A 14,943-nucleotide genomic window follows, 5' to 3' on the forward strand; every position below is an offset into this window, starting at 1 on the left:
TTGGTGGAAGGCAAGTTTGTATCTTGGGAAGAGAGACAGGCAGTTTTCCTATCTTTCAAGGAAGGAACAGAGAAACTGGCACGTCTCTTTTTCTCTCAAGGAGAGAACAGAGAAACCATCATGTCCCCATCTCAGAGACTGATAACTTGTCTCCTATCTCTCAATGAGAGAACAGAGAGAGACCAGCACATTTCCAGACTGGTAAGTCTTATCTCCAGCTAGTTTCCATTTCTTGAGAATAAGAACAGTATTCATAAAGTGGAGGAGGGAAAGGAAGATGGCTATAATTATGCCAACAGTCCCAGAACAAGCCAGTGATGTAGATTTCAAGCTAAGGGTGCAGGAACCAGAGAGGGTAAGATCAGTCAGGACAAATACAACATTCCTGGTGAAACAGAACTGGTATAAGAGAAAGATGAGGGAAAATGCGTTCAGTTACAAATGAAGCACGCTGGGGCTCACACACACACAGATTTTCTAGAGCCAAAATGTGCCATAATTTTGAAACAATGTATTATGAGGATTAAAGAGTATGGTCATTTATAAAGGTCAAAAAGAAGGCCTAAAGGACTACTGAAGAAATAATTCAAGAGCTGGGGATGTGGCTTAAAGGTAGAGCACTTGCCTAGCAGGAGTGAGGCTGTGGGTTTGATTTTCAGCACTGCCAAAAAGTGAGAAAAAGAAAAAGAAATAGCTCAAAGTACAGGCATGGGAAATTGTGATAGACATAATGAGAGAATGGTAAGAGAACTTGAGAATTCATTTAGTAGACATAACATACAGTAGGAATTCCTGAGACAGAAATAAATTATTGAACTGTATATGTAAGAAAAACTCTGAGCTGAAGACAGCTGTCTATAGACCGAAAGGAATTACTGAGTAAAAGACATACCGAGGGATGGCCAGGTAAATTCCTGAATCCCAGAATAAAAGAAAACTGTACAAATTTCCAGGAAGAAAAATCAACTTATTTACATGAAAAATAATGGCACAGGAAAAGATAACAATTAATGGAATTAATTAGTGGAACAAATATAATGAAAGAGTAACAATAACACAGGTGGTAATGGCATGAATCAAACCAACTGGCAAAAATAAGAAAAAGGAAACAAGAAAAAATCGTAAACAAAAATAGACATAAATTGAGACAAGATAAAATGAAGTACATCAATTGTTACATTAAAGATTAATGAAATGAATTCTCCCATTAATAGTAACAGATTGTCAAACTAATTAAATTATGAAACCCAACTGCAAACAACTTAGAACAAAGCAGCAAAGAAAAGTTTAAAAACAAAGGGAGAGGCCAGGCACAGTGGAACAGGCCTACAGTTTCAGCAACTCAGGAGACTGAGGCAGGAAGATCCCAAGTTCCAGGTCAGCTTCAGCAACTTAGCAAGGCCCTAAGCAACTTAGTGAGACCCTGTCTCAAATAAAAAATAAATAAATAAAATAAAAAGGACTGGGGATGTGGCTCAGTGGTAAAGTTCCCCTGGGTTTAATTCCCAGTCCCAAAAAATAAAATAAAGGAACAGAAAAAACATCAAGCAAATGCAAATGAAAAAGAAAAGAGTAATGATATTAATATCAGACAAGGTTATAGTTTCAGGTTAAAAGTATTTCAGACTACAGAAGGACATTATGCAGTGACTAAAAATTCAATATGATTGTGGCTATTGTGTGTGAGTATGCAGAAAAATCACCTTGGCAGCAAATATGAGAAAAATGAAGGTATCCTGAGCATCCCTGGGAAGGAGGAAAAAGAAGAAAAAGTGGCTAACCAGACAAAGAAGGTGAGATTTTAAGGATGCAGACTGAAATGAAGCACAGGCAGAATGAAGGAAGAACCCATGGGAGCCTGACAGAAGCCGCTGCCTTCAGAACAGGAAGGAATTTCCAACAGTGGAATGACAAGAGGTTTCTAAGACGAATGCTAAGAACAAGTGATGTGAACCTCCTCCACAAGCAGCCCCCAAACTGCAATGGAAAATCAGCCATGTGCAACACGGCAGCAACAAACATAAAGCAAAAATTAGAAATGCAAGGAGAACTTGTTAAAATACAATCAGAAAAAGACCTGGAATTCTTCCAGCACTGAATACAGCTAGTACACACATCAGCACATTTCAATGAATAGATACATGTAGAACCTTAAGTCCCTTCAGGTAGATAATATACATTTTCTCCCATCAATTCATGAACCCTCATCAATTTATTTACATGAAAAATACATACAAAATCAATCATGTATTTGGTAAAAAAAACAAAGCTTAACAAATTGAAGTTTCAAAAAAGAAAAGAAAAATATATTTTTTTCAGGTTACTTTCCTTAATCATACCCAATTTAAAGAAAAAGAGATTTAAAAGTTTTTAATATTTGAAAAGTAACTCCATGTATCAAAAAGAAAAAGTGAAACAACAAACTTGGAGAAAGCAATCAAGTAGATCGGCAAGAGTTAACACTCAAAAAGTGAACTTATTGCCTCAGCTGAATATATTATTCAGGAAAAAAAAGAAAAACCAACTTCATATTCATCACCAGAAATTAGAAAACAGACAGCAAAAGAACCTAAAAAGGATTAATTGTAACAAATTCTGAAATTAATAAAGTAGAAAACAAAAACAATCCAAAATAAGGCAGAAAGGATAAATAAATTCAAAAGCTGTTTTTTATGTTTTTGAAACCAATAAAGCAGATAAACTCCCTGTGAACCTAATTAAAGAGAGCATGCACATGGCAAACACACACAAGAGAGGTCACTTTCAAAACTATGCAAGATGCAAAATGAGAAAGAGACAAAACCACAGATACAGGTGAGATCTAAAAGAATTATAAGAGATTATGGCTTACAATTCTATGGCCACAAATTTGAAAACACATGGGAAATGAATGATTCCCTAATAAAATTATATTTACTTAAATTGCCAATCACTGTAGAAGATGCAGGGCTGGTGATTAAGAGTCTATCATGGAAAAAGGCACAGAGACCAGATGGGTTTAATCTTTAAAGAACAGATGATTCCAATATTATTTAAATATTTCCAGACCATGAGAGAAAAATCCCTTCGATTCATTTTATGAAGCCAGATTAATTTTTATTCCAAAGCCTGATGTGCTATTAAAAGAATATGTAAGATCCACTCACTTAAAAATGAAGATTAAAAAACGTTTAAACTGAAATATAAGTAAATAAAATGTAGCTATCCTTCTGTCTCAGGTCAGGTTCCCTGAATAGACACTGAGGTAGAGTTGTACAAGTCCAAGGCTTACTGAGGAGTGCTCTCAGGAACACCATTTGTTCTGGAGAGGAAGAGCCTGAGGCCTCAGGTAGGGGGCAACGTTGAACCACATACAAGTTACAACAATGCCTCTAAACTGTCCTATCATAAGAGCTCTAGAACCAGTCATGGGACTCAAGGCTTTGCCCTGATGGCAGCCCCAACACTCAAAATAGCTAAGGAAATACAAGTCTCCTGCTGCTTGTGGCATCTGAGCAGCACAGCACAGCATCCATCAGACTCAAGAGACCAGGGTTTGAGAGCATACAATATGAATGAGTAAAACTTATTCCTGATTACAAGTATGGTTTGTTGCCCAAAAAAGTCTATCATTGGGGTTAGGGTTGTGGGTCGTGGGTCAGCAGTAGAGTGCTTGCCTTGCAAGTGCGAAGCCCTGGGTTTGATCCTCAGCACTACATAAAAATAAACAAATAAATAAATAAAATAAAGGTATTGTGTCCAACTATAACTAAAAAATAAAATATTTTTTTAAAAGTCTATCATTATAATTCTTATATCAACAAACTCAGAAAAAAAATGTCTTAAAACCACTTATTAGATGCTGAAAAGGCATTTGTTAAATGCAATTAGTCATTTCTGAGACATCTATAGTTTTATGTTGTACAGATATACGAATATACATTCTGACTTTTTTTTTCTTTCATTCTTGGCTTTGCCTCTACTCACCTTCCCATCAACCTCAGTATGCTTAAGTGGAAAAGAAATAACCATAGTACACTGTCCCTGAGTAGAAATATATTTAAATTTGTCCCAGATTTGCTTCAGGAAAAAGCAGCCTATATCACCAGGTTCCTTTTTACATAGGCATGTGTTATAGAGTTTTTAATTTAATTAAACACATCTATCTTCACAGCCATTCTTTTGCTCTCTATTTAACACACTACCAATATTCCCCACAGACTGTAACTCTGACAGGATAAAAATAAAAATAAATAAATATAAGCAAAAAAATCATCAAAGTATGACCATATGTCCAAAAAGAAACCATGCATCTTGGTTGGGGATTATAAGTTTAGAGGCAATTCAACACATTTGTCAGAGAATTGAATCTGGTCCATTCAGAAATTCCCAGCTAATCCACCTTTAACAATGGCAAACACTTTCCCAACTCACACCCTCTTCCCTTGCTCATAATAAGAGAAACTTAAAATAAAAGATAAAAAATAAAATTCAATAAATGCTAAAATTTAACATTTTAAAGGCATAAATCTTAAATATAAAAAAATTTATCTATGTCTCTTACAGATATACAGCAACATGTATCAGCAATTAATCTGGTCTCACCTTTGCAGATGCATCTGGTGGCTTTATAGATGGAGAATCTCAATCATTAGAAGGATGCAGTGTTTCTATGGCTGAAATGCACATCTGGCTTCAATGATCCCCGGATCCATGGCTTATCATCTGTAAGATTTACCACCAACTCTGGAAGCACACCCACTCTAGGAGTGAACCACCTCAGAGGCCTGCTTCTTGAAAGAGATCAAATGACTGGGCAGTGTTTGGTTCCACCAAGAATCAAAAACACGGGACATGAGACTGGGAATGCTAACCAAAGGAGCAATTGAATCTGGGGTGATTGAGGTTATGCTGCCACATGCCCCAGCATAGGTGCAGAGCCTTGACACTACCCATTATAGTCAGAGAGTGGGATTGTCATCACCAGTGTGCCATGTACAAGACATAACAACCTTGAGCCTTGAGCTAGAGGCTGCTCCCCAATAGGCTCCCCCTATATTCTAGATATGAATCCAGTTTAGTTTTATGGTTTTTCAGAGTAATGATCTTTTCCTATTTGTAAGCAGAACTTCATGGAAGTTCAAATAACAATAGAAGTTTTCTTGATAGGTATTAAATCAGAACAAGGGACCAAAAGAATGTCAATGTTTAATGATTATAAGCTAAGTTATCCTGATACACTGATCTCCAAACAGACAAGCCATGCCCAACATGGACCGGTACTCTATTAGTTCTGGCAACTAAGACTACTTTTCCTCTAGATGGTCCCTGGATGGGCACTTCTAAGATTTTCTTCTGTAACTTTCTGTTTTCAATACTTTCAATTCAGAGTAATCCTCCCTTGCATTGGCACATTTATATATAAAAATCATTAACTGTGGGAAAAATTTTTAGTATATTTCTGATGAAACAATCCATTTCTTAATATTGATATTATTTGAAAACAGTATGACGGACCCAAAACTATATCTGAAATAAATAATATTTGGACTAAAATTTTCTCTAGAGAAAAAAACAGGTCTTTTTGTTGTTGTTGTTTCCTTATTTTTATGGGGGAAAAAAGAAGAGCAAAAAGGGTCCAAAGAAAAACTTCACAAAGTAGACAAAAGCCACTTATTTCAAGCCAGGAAGGAAATCACCTGATTGGACACAGAGGACTAGCTCAGATGAGCTCTTTGGGTGTTCTTCCAACTTTATATTATACAGCTTCTGCCCCACAAGATACCTCTTCACATGATGTTCTTCCACTGAGAGCAAGAACATTTCTAAAGAAATGTAAACAATTCTGAAGTTCAACAGATCTCCAATTCTTTATAAGAAACAGATTTTTTGGACTTTGAGATAATTAATTTCATATTTTCCATCCATTTGGTGTTACTTTCCCAAGCCTTTATTTCCTTTCATTTTAATTCTCCGTGAATTCTTTGGTGAAAAACTGCAATTGCATTTAACTACAGAGTCTGTGGATAAATTTTAAGTTTTAATGATTTTTTTCATCCCTTTGTTAAATCAGAGTAATGTCTCTGTTCAGCTGGTCTAATAAGCAAAGCCAATTTGGTTAAGTTGCAATGTTAAACCAACCAAAAGCCTATAATGTTGAATTCTTCTTGTAAACATGATTATCTTTTATCTATATTTTACTCCTTTAAAAACAAACAAAACAACCTTTACAATCCCAATAAAAATCATGGTAAGTGGCACAGAATTAATGAACAAGAATCTAAATAAGATTTAGCTATGGTAATCTTCAAATTTCCCAAGTGCAATTTGGTGAGAAAGAAGATGTTTACTACATCTTCTGTCCTGGAAGTAATTTTATGGCCACATCTGCCCAGTCACAGAAACTATGGAATGAGATAATTTTATCAGTTCTGATCACTCAAAGCTCATCAACAGTTGAGATTTATTTCTTTGTCTGAAGTAACCACTTTTCTTCACACTTGTGCAGATGACTTGCCCATGTTCTTTTTGCTTGACACACATTCCTTTTACCTATACTACAAAGGTAGGGATTTCCTCTCCTGGGCAGTGCTAGACATTTTATATAAGAGAAACCTGCGGCAGCAGTCAGCTTAGGACTGGGAATGCTAACCAGAAGTAGGTTAACTGGAGTAAGTGAGATTATGCTGGACAGTGCTAAAGTAAGAGACCTTCCCAGACTATCAAGTTTCCTGGTGAGGAATCGTCATGGTTTGAGGTGAGACTATCAGGATGGAATAGTCTCCAGCCTCACAGACAGGTAGAGGAAAAGGGGAGATGTGGAGTATGTTTGGTAAAGGTGTATCTTTTGGCAGATATTGATTGCCCATTAATGCTACAACGTAAGTACCAGATAAGGGTACTATCATAAATAAGGGTTTTATGTTTCAGTAGTGAGAAATACACCCATTTGAGAGATACCTTTGAGGATCTGCCATGAAACTGATCTGTTACAGGTTTCTTCACCCATTTCCAGTAAAGTTAGACAAATTTTTGCATGGGTTTAAAGGTCCTTGTTCCAAGTCATGTTGCTTCATAGAAGCTTTCACTAGAAGAGAGAAATGAAGAGAAAATGATCCCTTCTATGTACCTTTTTTATATGGTTTCATTCACTGTGATAGCTCCACTATTAAAATGCTGAAATCTCACAGCTTTCCTCTCACTTTGTTTAAAGATTTGTCTTACAATGTGTTCAGAGCTGTGGCCTAAAAAGCATGTCATGCATGCTACCTGCCTTTTCTTACCTTTACGAAGCAATGTGATATAAGGAACCATGTTCCTGAACTGACAATCAGAAGAACTAATTACCTGTCCTATTTCTAATATTTTAAAAACCTGTCTACTATTTTTTTAAATGTGTATGTGACTTCAAACAAATCACTTTATCACTCAAAGCTCCATTTACAAAATAGAAGATTAACTAATTCTCTGGTTTTCCAACCTTTGTTTTTAGCACTAACACCCTTATTTGCAAGTTGACTTTTATTCAAAGGTCCTAACCTATGAAAGAGATCAAGCTGGAACACTCTAACTTGGAGAAGGTAAAAGGTGGAGGTACTTGGAGCTTTGCCCACTTGATCACAGGCTCTCTCTCCTCCACTTCCATTGTGTTAGCCTGAGTCATTTCTGTGGAACTTGGGTAATGAGAACCCATTTTAAAAAGCATAAACCTAGATGAGCCTTTCTAGTCCTAAATTCTGTGATTCAATGTTAAGTTACCTCACTCTTCTCTGCTTGCATGCAGAGCATCTGGCTCAATTTCAATTAGCATGTGTAATGTCAGAGAAAGGGAAAGTCAGGAAGTGGAAACCTTGCAAAAAAGGAAAACACAGCAGAATATAGACTTTAAATCCATGTAGGAATATTATTGCTAAATTGATTTGAACTCCACTGTTGTATCTGCTGGCATCACTTTCCAGATTTGTATCTGTTAAGCTAACTGTGTGGAGTTGAGGCTTGCCCTCAATGCTGAATGTGAGGACAACTTCTCCCTGCAGACTTAGGTGGGCCTCAGTTCCCTCCTCATACTGATTAATTTGCCATACACTACCTGCAATTCCATCTTGCAGCATCATTGAGACTTGTCATCCAGAATCCAACAGGCTAACCAGTACCCCTGTGTCAACATAAGTTCTATATCCAGCCAAATGAAGGGCCAGGAGTAGGACTGTTACCCAGAACAATATCTACACAGCCTGGCTTGCTTCTTACCACCCCCAACTATGCTTATGTTTGAAAACAGGATACCTGGAGGTTAGAAGCTCCTCCTCTTGATAATGAACTGATACAGGCCAGATCCAAAGTGGCAGTCTAACCTGGCCAAAAACTGAGTGAGGCTAGTATCTAGCAAGGCGCAGAGACTTCTGGCTTTAAATGAAACATTCTGAATTCCCCATGGGGAGGCGGTTGACCTAAATGGCTTCTAATAGAACCCAAACACTATTTTAATCCCATCTGCAAGCTAAATGGCACACACCCGAGCACTACGGCAGTTGACATGATGATGGATGAAAAGACCATTAAAAGGAGCAAAAAGAGTTAGTGTCTAAATTCATGGGAGATCTCTGCCTATTCCAGAAAAGACATGAATGTTCCTCTCTTTTCTTAGCCTATCTGCCCTCCGCATTACTTTTGCTCTGTATCTTGTGACTTCCCCACCCTTAACAGATAGAGAAGCTGATTTGTGAGTGAGGCTCCCACTTTTCCATTCCTCAGCTATCGAATACATTTTTGTTCCTGATATCAGCCTCAGTTATAACTTTTGGCTTCATTACACCAAATGTCTAAAAAGATACCTTTTATGGACCACTCTTAAGAAAGGGTCCAACATTTTGTAACTTTTTGTGCATGTGTGGAAATGAAGTCTGAATCCAGGGCCTCATGCATGCAAGGCAAGCCGTCTACCATTAAACTATAGCCCTAACTCTTTGTTTTATTTTGGGATAGGGTCTTGCTAAATTGCCCTGGCTGGCCTTGAACTTGTGATCCTCTTACCTCAGCCTCCTGAGTATCTGGGATTATAGGCATTCACCACTTGGCCTGACTAGACAATAATTTTAAAAAGTATTTTTTTGTAGTTGTAGATGGATAGCATACCTTTATTTTATTTGTTTATTTTTATGTGATGCAGAGAATCGAACCCAGTGCCTCACACATGCTAGGCAAGTGCTCTGCCACTGAGTTAGGAGACAGCCCCAGCTCCTAGAAAATAATTTTTAAATGATAAATCACTTTCATTTCTTCAGCACTAACTAAATGCCATAATCCTATAAGGTGATTACCCTCTTCTCACAGAGTTTTTAAGAAACAAAACATTACCTAGCACACCAACAATGAGCCCTGAGCACCTGTGCAGTCTACTTGCCTTGTCCTCATTGGACCCAAGCTTAACACAAAACTGCTTAGCTAAGACCAGAAAGACAGACCCTTGCGGCATGGGATAATTGGTAGGACAAATTGGTCACAAAGAGTTCATCAATCAAACATGGGCCACTTACTCATAAAATGAGCTAACATTTAAAATACCCCTAGATGTTTAGAAAATATTTTAGATCACTGACTATGGTAGAAAGCAATTTACATTGTGGAAGCAATCATTTAATCACTGCAATTAGCCAAATTATTACCTATTCAGCTAATTATCTTTTAATTATATAATTTAAAGAATTAAACATTATATTATTCTAGCTCATGCCAAATTCTAATTTCATAATTTCCCAATGAAAAGTGTAATTTACGATATAGTGCAATGTAATTTCCTACAGAAATTAAGTCTCATTTTATTCTTAATTAGAGGATAAATCTTCCCATAACTTCCATGACCTGTACATAACCAATGAGTGAAGTTGGCCTTTCAAATGTGATTGTAGAAGATAACAACAAAAGCAGACAGGTTTTTCCAGACGTATTAAGAAAGTGCTAACTTTCCATACCAAAACCAAGTTATCATCAACCTGGTTCTCAATTGTCTGCACATTAGGATGCTCTGGGGAACTTCAAACAAAAGAACAAACAAAAATAGAAACAACCTGATGCCCAGTGGTCACCCCTAGGAATTCTGACTTAATTGATCTTGGGTGGGGCCTGTGGTGTTTTAAATCTTTCTCTAGGTAATCCTAATGTGCAGCCAGGTCTGAGAACTATAAAGAAGCTAATTTTAGCCTGTGTTGCCTTGTTTTGGAGAGAGTTGCTGGTAGACACTGAGTCAGCCAGCATTGCTGCTGGGCATGTAGGGAACAATGAAGCAGGACTAGAAGGATGAATGCAAGAAGATCTAGAAACTATCCTGACTGCAGGCCTAGAAACTGGAGAGTTAGAAGACTGCATTGTAGAAAGGTGAGCCACAGGCTACAGGTCAAGACTCTAGGTAATCACGCTTGGTTGCCAAAATGTGCCAGTATCATTTGTCAGGGATGTGAGTAGATAATTTACCTGCTATGGTACAGCATACCTTGGATCTGAAAGTAAAAGTGTCCTGAGTGTAAACAGTAGATTGTCCCTATTTGAGTTACTCCACAATGAACGGAACAGTAGATTTTATGCTGTGCCTAATCCTGTGTTACCCCATTTTATAAAGCAGCAATTTGCCTTGAGTTATTCCATTCTGAGTATAAGTGCTCAGGTAGAATGACTCTCCACCTTGTTTGTACAAGTAAACAATAATCATCTGCTTACCATAACCATAAAGCACAAACTGACAAATAAATGAATCGTGTTAACAAAAATGACCACTTGTGAAATTATCTAATTAAATCAGGAACACATGGATGTGTGGGCATTAACAAACCCACATTCGAAAACCAGGACCACGAGCTTATCAAACACACCAGACCACCAAATGAAGCAGCCCCTCACCTAAGACCTCTAAGAGGAGGAGCCCCAGACTGGACACAGCAGCTCACTGACCGCATCACCTGGTCACTCCTCATGAGCCTTGACTAGGAAAATCGCCATGGCAATGAACCCTGGATTCTGTCTCCCTGAGCTTCAGCTCAGCATGATTTCTTCTGTTTCTGATGATAACACAGACCCACTCCAAACTAACACTTCAATTTGACACTGTGAAGCTGCATTCTGTCCAGACCCTGGCCTAGAATAAGTTCCCAATTTGTGCATTGAACAAGTTCTTTGGCTAGTTCATCATCTTATCTGGCCATTAGTGACTCTTCTGCATTCATATTTGCTCTCTGCCATTGCTCTCAGTTCGGCCTTCCAAACCCCGTGGCCACCCCTTACCCCTTTTTTGAAGCTTTCTGTAACCTATATGTGCATATCTGTGTAAAGGATGATGTGATGATGTATAACTTAAGTGTTTTAGATGTTAGTCATTAAGTTTGGGATAAAAGAACCTGTGATTGCCTGGCTTATGACTATCAGGTGACCCACGAGTATTCTGTGAATTGCAACCATTGAAAGTGGGGTAGCTTATACATTTATTGTTATTCAATAAATTCTGACATTGTGGAAAGACACAAACATGTGTGGTCTACATTAATGCACGGCCCTGTTCACAATGCTGTTGTTACAGGCTCCTTGTAAAATTCTGGGTCATTCTTAATTTGAATTCAAAGAATTTACTTAAGAATTTAGTGTATGAAGCTTTCTTTGATTCCTACTCAGTTCTCACAGAGGGAGAAAAAAATCCTTCTAATGAAATGACTGCCTTGGCTGCTTTGTTTACTAGGACAAGACTCACAACCCTCTGCTCTCCTACTGACCTTCCATTTTGATTCAAAGGATCTATTTAAGGACTTAACATATGAGGCTTTCCTTGATTCCCCCTCAGTTCTCACAGAGGGAAAAAAATTTGAAGAAAAATATTCTGGGCCCAAATAAAGCTGTTAGTAAATAAATAACCATAGTTAAAAACCCTATGATTTTACTCAATTCATTTCTGCACACAGATACACACTTGGCACCTACCAGGCCCTGGGTAAATTACTTCAAGGATCACAGTGCTAAATAACAGATGGTTTCTGCTCCAGGGGACTCAGAATCTAGTGATTTCCTATACTTTCTGACATTGACTGGAGAAAGGATAGAAGAGCCTTGACTACTGTAGGTTCAGTTCTGTGTGAGAGAGTGGCCCAAGTAAGAGGCTGTCTTCAGCCACTGAAGATACTTCTATGAGGGAAACTCAATGACCACAATACTCCATACACTAACCAGTTAACCCACTCTGCAACCCAAAATTCAGTTCCCAGCACTGAACTGTCCTGGGCAAGCTATGGCATTCACATAGACCAGACCGGTTGTGGCTCTCTGCAGTGTCAGAATTTATTAAATAACAATAAATTCATAAGCTACATCACTTTCATTGGTCTGAGTTCACCACATATTCCTGGTCCACTTGGATAGCCATGAACAGGACAATCACAGGTTCTTTTATTCCATTTCAATCTAATTACTAACATTTGTAACGCAAATGTCACACATCACAATTTACACAATGATGTATAGGTTATAGAATAGTGAAGAAAGGGTTAACCGTGGCCAAAGAGTTTCAAGAGGCCACACTAAGAGCAAAGGCAGAGAACAGATATAAAGGCAAAAAAGTCACTGGTGGTCAGATAAGATTATGAATCAATCAAAGAACTTGTTCAGGGTGAAGAGCTGTTCAGGGCACAGAAATTATTCAAGACAAAGGTCTAGAGGGTAGGAAGTTTTGAAATGGTTCAGGTCAAGCAGGCAGATTGAGTTGAGCTGAAGCCCTGGGGAGAGTCCAGAGTTCATCCCCTTTCAACTTTGTGACATGCTCACGGGGTGTTCTTGTGAGATGATAGGTTGGTATGTGCTACTGTACAGTGTGTACTGTCTTAGGTGTCTCTCCTTTTATGTGCTTCAGACAGGGGACTGCATCATTCATCAGTCTGGTGTGTCTGAAACACAGGCCTGGTTTCTTGATGTAGGGCTCATATGCCCATGCATACATGTGCTTCTGATGTAATTAGATAAGTTAACAGGCGGTCATTTTTTATTAGCATGATTAAATTATTGGTTTGCCCCTTATGATTGTGCTGTGAAGCTAAAGGTTATTCTTTCTATAACTTCTGTAAGTCCAACATCTGGTGGTTATCTTTTTGCCCTAATTACCAAGTCAATCTGCCTTAGCACATGCACTCACAATGGAGTAGCTCATGGAAAGCTGCTGCTTTATAAAGTAGAGTAACTCAGGGATCAGGCACAGACTGATCTCCACAACAATTCAGAAGGAGGTTACATTAATTTCTTTAAAAACAAAAACAAAAACAAAACCTTTATTGGAGTATAATTGACACACAATCAGCTGCATATTTAAGTGTACAATTTGATAAGTTTGACACATATCCCATGAAACCATTACCACACTTCAGATAATGACCATATCCATTGCCTCCAAAATTTTCTCTCCTTCCCAGAGGTATTCAGAACATGCCTCCCCAACAAATGCCACATTGACATACTGATTATCTTGAGCCGAAAGTACTTGAAAAACAGAAGTTCTGTCTGACTATTCCCTTCCTACCTAAAAGCAGCTCTTAAAATTTTCCATGAAAGAAAAAAATGCCTCCCTGTACTAGGAAGAGATCACACTTATCACCGGACTAGAAGTCAAAATGGACCTATGCAAACAAATCTAAAATGACCATTATCTTCCATTAGTTCCCCCCATATCTTTCCTAGTCATTATCCCACAATTAACTATCCCTACCACAAGCCCTATTGTCTTGTTACAGGGCCACAATTTATTGTTCCTTGTATGAAAAAGTATGTAAGCTTTTGGGAACAATTCCTTCTGAGTCTTCATTTCCCTTTTGAAAACTTCTTGTACACGTAAAAAATATTTAATATTAAAACAATATTTTCTCCTATAATCTGTTTTATGTCAGTTTACTTCTTAGGCCCAGAACAGAACCTAAAAGGGTAGAATGAAGTTCTCCTTTGTAATTCCTCCCTCTGCTCCTCTCTCCTTTTTGAAGTAATTACTCGTCTGCTTTCTGTCCCTATAGAATATTTAGGGTTTTTTTTTTAAGAATTTTATGTAAATGGAATCATATTACATTATCTCACAATAGTATATACTATTTTTATCTAGATTTCTCAATTATTTTGAAATTCACCAATGGATATATAGGTCAATAGTTTATTCTTTTTATTGTTCAGTAGTAGTCCATTATACATATATACCATAATTTGTTTCCCCTTCACCTGTTGATAAATATTTTGGATGTCACGAATAAAGCTGCTATAAAGACTCACATACACATTTTTGTATAGACATATGCTTTCTTTTACCTTAAGTAAATAAGATAAAAATAACTGTAGACCTGTGATAGGTTTAGGTTTTGTTTTTTAAGAAGTTGCTAAACTGGGGCTGGGGTTGTGGCTCAGTGGTAGAGTGATTGCCTAGCACGTGTGATGTAATAGGTTCAATTCTCGGCACCACCTAAAAATAAATAAATAAAATAAAGGTGTTGTGTCCATTTACAACTAAACTATTTTTTAAAAAGGAGTTACTAAACTATTTTCCAAAGTGGTTTACCATTTTATATTTCCCTTCTATAATCTATGAGAGTTCTAGTTCTTCTTCTACATCTTCACCAACGCCTGATGAGGACTTTATATTTTAGTCATCTTAATAGCTGTCAGTGGTATTTCAATGTGGTTTAAATGTATATTGCCCTCATGACTTATGATGTTGAACATCTTTTCATGTGCTTACTATCTTTTTTGGTGAAATCTGTTTGAATATTTTACCCCCTTTTTTCAACCATTTTTATTAGATTGTTGTTTCTTATTGAATTTTGAATACAAGTCCTTTATCAGGAATTTAGTTTACAAACATTTTCTCCCATTACTTTTTCATTTTGTTAATGCTGACTTTTAAAGAACAAAAGTTTGTAATTTTGATTAAATCCAATTTATCCCCACACACTGTTTTTTTCT

This window comes from Marmota flaviventris, chromosome 6, assembly GCF_047511675.1.
Source record: "Marmota flaviventris isolate mMarFla1 chromosome 6, mMarFla1.hap1, whole genome shotgun sequence".
NCBI lineage: Eukaryota > Metazoa > Chordata > Mammalia > Rodentia > Sciuridae > Marmota > Marmota flaviventris.